This window comes from Mirounga leonina, unplaced genomic scaffold, assembly GCF_011800145.1.
Source record: "Mirounga leonina isolate KUSES-001 unplaced genomic scaffold, KU_Mleo_1.0 Mir_177, whole genome shotgun sequence".
Taxonomy (NCBI): domain Eukaryota; kingdom Metazoa; phylum Chordata; class Mammalia; order Carnivora; family Phocidae; genus Mirounga; species Mirounga leonina.
The window spans coordinates 5,244,030-5,248,013 of NW_023270459.1; the positions used below are offsets into that span (position 1 = coordinate 5,244,030).

At 53.9% G+C, this 3,984-nt stretch overlaps 1 protein-coding gene and 1 long non-coding RNA gene across 2 annotated transcripts in view; both read right to left on the reverse strand.

Moving 5' to 3' along the window:
- Nucleotides 1-3,984, reverse strand: part of GPI (glucose-6-phosphate isomerase) — a 23,305-nt gene that overhangs the window by 4,967 nt on the left and 14,354 nt on the right. The gene's annotated exons all lie outside the window — the stretch shown is intronic.
- LOC118022718 overlaps nucleotides 1,256-3,984 on the reverse strand; it is a 6,582-nt gene continuing 3,853 nt past the window's right edge. The window contains exon 2 of the long non-coding RNA XR_004682550.1: nucleotides 1,256-3,979. This is a non-coding gene — a long non-coding RNA (uncharacterized LOC118022718). The remainder of the gene's footprint in view (nucleotides 3,980-3,984) is intronic.

A 3,984-nucleotide genomic window follows, 5' to 3' on the forward strand; every position in this document is an offset into this window, starting at 1 on the left:
TACCTGCACCAGGCCTGGCCTCCTCCTCAGACAGAAAGATAGACCCACTGCCTCATACCTGTGCCAGACCTGGCCTCCTCAGACACAGACCCAGCGCCTCATACCTGGTACCAGGCCCAGTTTCTTCGGACAGAGACGCAGTACCTCATACCTGTGCCAGGGCTGGTTTCCTCAGAAACAGACCCAGTGCTTCATACCTGGTACCAGGCCCCACTTCCTCAGACACCAACAGACCAGCATCTCATACCTCGCCAGGTCCAGCCCCCTCAGACACTGACAGACCCAGTACCTCATACCTAAATCCAGCCTTTCTAAACACTGACAGACCCAGCATCTTGCACCTGCAACTAGCCCACCTACCTGGATGCTAACAGGTCAGAATCTACCTGTGCCTGGCCTGGCCTCCTTGGGCAGTGACAGACCCAGCACCTCATACCTGTGCCAGGCCCTGTATCCTCAGACTATCAACCCAATGCCCCATATTTGTGCCCAAGCACACTTCCTCAAACAAGAAAAGATCCAGCACCTTCTACCTGGGTCTTGGCCCTGCCTCCTCAGATACCAATAAACTTGGGTTTGGCCTTGCCCCAGACAGACCCAATGCCTCCCGGGACAGTGACAGTGACAGGCCCAGGGCTCATACCTGATAAATCTCAGCCTCAGCCCCGAGACCTATCTAGTCACACTTGCAGACTCCACTCTGTATCATCTAAATCCTCAGAAATCCATTCACATCCTTCTAACAGCTTTTTATGGAACACCTACCACATTCCCAGCACAGGCAACAGAAGCAGCCCATGGGGGCTCCCCAGAGATGTAAATAATCATGCCAATACTGAAATACAATTGCTTGGGTGAATGGAGATACAGCAGTGAAATCAATTATAAAAGGAATCTGAGGCGTGCTTGAGCTTGGATCTAAAGAATGAGCAAGCATTACCCAGGAAAGCACTGAGGGGGGGGAGAAGCATTCCAGCAGCCGGTATAGCATATGCAAAGGTCCTGTGGCAAGAGCAGCCTTTCTCAACAGTGAGAGAATTAAGCCCCACAGAAAATACTTTCAGGGCGCCTCGGTGGCTTAGTCGTTAAGCGTCTGCCTTCGGCTCAGGTCATGATCCCAGGGTCCTTGGGATTGAGCCCCACATCGGGCTCCCTGCTCGGCGGGAAGCCTGCTTCTCCCTCTCCCACTCCCCCTGCTTGTGTTCCCTCTCTCGCTGTGTCTCTCTCGGTCAAATAAATAAATAAATTTTTCAAAAAAAAGAAAATACTTTCAATGACTTCACTTCTCAATTCTCCCAAGGATGGTCCAAGGCTAGTACCCTCCTAGAAGCAAGGAAGAGATGCTAATTCATGATATCCATTGGATGTCTTGGGGCATGAGGGCTTAATTCTCTACCGGAAGCCCGTTGAGATAGGTTGGGCAAGAGGAACCACAGCACATTCTAGATGAAAGAAGGGGTGGGAGCTGGAGGGTAGAAGCTGAGAGGCAATGCTGGAGGATGAAGCAGGGATCCCCAGTGGTCATCAGGAACATGATTCTACCCTGGATGGGGAAGGCAGAGGACTGATTCAAGAGCTCAATCAAACAGGACGAGTTGAAAGAACGAGAGAACTAAGTGTGGCCCAGAGGTTTCTGGCTTGGGTGATGAGATGAATGGTGGGGCCCTTCGCCTGGAAAGAGTCCAGGTTTGGGGGAACCTTACCAGACAGACACAGTCCCAGGAGCCACACCATGCCTGACACAGGCTCTCAGATCTCACTGAACAGACTCAATTATAGAAACTGGACTGCCAAGATGCTGATTTTGGCTGCCCCAGGTCATCAGACCTCACTTTTGGGAGCCCAGCAATGCCAGCGTCTGACATGAGCCTCTGACACCTCCACCTACAGACAACGATCTCTAGAATTCACTTTACCCGCAGTGGCCCTTTCAGATCGCACCTCACGGATGTAGCTCCTCATCAATTCAGCGTTCTGTGCCTCCCCTGCTCTGGCCCCAGACCTCACTTGATCTAACCAGTTATAATCTACTTTTTTCCCACCTGAGTAACTCAGACCCTATGCCAATCAGACCCCCATGCTACAGACCACACCTTGGCCTGGCTATAGATCCTCAGGCTATAGATCCTAAGGCAATACCATGAGCTCTGCCCATCATGCCTGACCAGGGTACTGAGAACAGGAGTTCTGGCTCAAGGCATTCTATCTGTGCTACGTGATCCTAAGGGTTCCTGAGACCTCCCCAGGCCGACCTGGGTACACATACCTAACGATGACTCTGGCTTTCCCTTGAGGAGAGCCCATACCTGATCCTACCACCAAGGATCCCACCTGCACCTGACCCACGTTCCCAGGCCTCACCAGCCACACCAGTTATGCATTCTTGGGCTAGAGCATACCTACTCATTTCACCTAACAAGCCCGGGATGCCACTTGTCCCTGAACCCAGGGGACAAGAACCCATCTAAGATCCCATTTATATACCTCTGTCCATGTGACTCTACATCCATGGACTCAAGACAAAGCCAACACAGATGGATGGATACAATAGCTTTGTCTACGAGGTCAGCTCTGCCTACCTGGGTCCTCCTCCAGGACACATACTGCAGAGTCATACCCTGTCGGAGCCAGGCTCCACGCAGCTGCGCGGATGCACCCGGCTCCACAGATCTGTCTGTGCCTGATCCTGACTCCTCACATCTCAACCGGAAGACCCAGGTCCACCTTCCTAAGCCCAACTCAGACTCCTCACACCTTCCTGAGAGACCCAGCTCTAGCCTAAACAGGCCTGACCTCAACTTCCCCAGGCCTAACTTGAAAAAAAAACGGCTCTCTATCCTCATCTGACTTGGCTCTTCACATCTTGCAGACAGATCCAAAGCTAACCACCGCTGTCTGACCTGGCACCAACACCTCACTGACGAGCCTCAGCTCATCAGATACGAGTATCTCTGCAGACCTATGCTCTAGAGAACCCCCCAACCCCGTGAGACGTGGTTCTCCCTCCCTGTGACTAACCCGTGCTCTCCAAGCCTCCCCTCTAACTTTAAGGCCTGGGTCAGCACACCTGAGCCAGAACCATGTTCCAAGGACCTCACCAACGAGACCCACGTAGGTACCTCCGGCTCCAAAGTCCGTGCTTGAGAGAGCAAGTCCACCTACTGACGTCTAACTTAGGGCTCGCAGACCTCTGAGCCCCACGGTGGTCTGCCTACCTAAAGACCCTAGTGCTGCGGGACTCACCTGTGGCCACTCCACCCACCCAGGCTTAACCTTCCTTCTTCAGGCCTCCCCACAAAGATCCCAGGGTGCAAACCCTTGCCTGAATCCAACACCTGGAAGTCAATCTACCTACCTCACCGACCTCAGACCACACCTGACAGGCCAGCCCTGCCTATCTATGCTGGACCTTAGTTCCTCAGTTCAGCCCCAACCCTTCAGGCCTCCTCAAGACATTACACTTGGCAGACGGGCTTTGCCCTCCTGCTTCTGACCCCGGCTCCTCAGACCACATCTGTCAGGCCAGCTCCACCGACCTGTGCTTGACCCTGGGTCCCGAGACCACACCTGGCAGGGCGGTTCAGCCAACCGTACATGCCTGTGGCCCCTAACACTGCGGCTGCTGGGCCGGCTCTCCCGACCTGCACAGGACCCCGGCTCCTTATACTGTACCCAGCAGGCCAGTCCGCCCACCCGTGTTTGCCCCTGGCACTTCAGGCCACGCCTGGTGGGCCAGTTCTGCCTACCTGTGCTGGACCCTGGCTCCTCAGACCTTGCCTCCTCAGACCTTGCCTGGTAGGCCAGATCTGCCTACCTGTGCTTGACCTTGGCTCCTCAGGCTTCACTTGACAGACCAGTTCTACCCACCTGTGCTTGACCCTGGTTCCTCACACCTCACCTAACAAGCCAAATCTGCCTACCTTGATTCCACTTCCTTAGACTTCACCTGATAGGCTAGTTCTACCTACCTGTGCTTGACCTTGG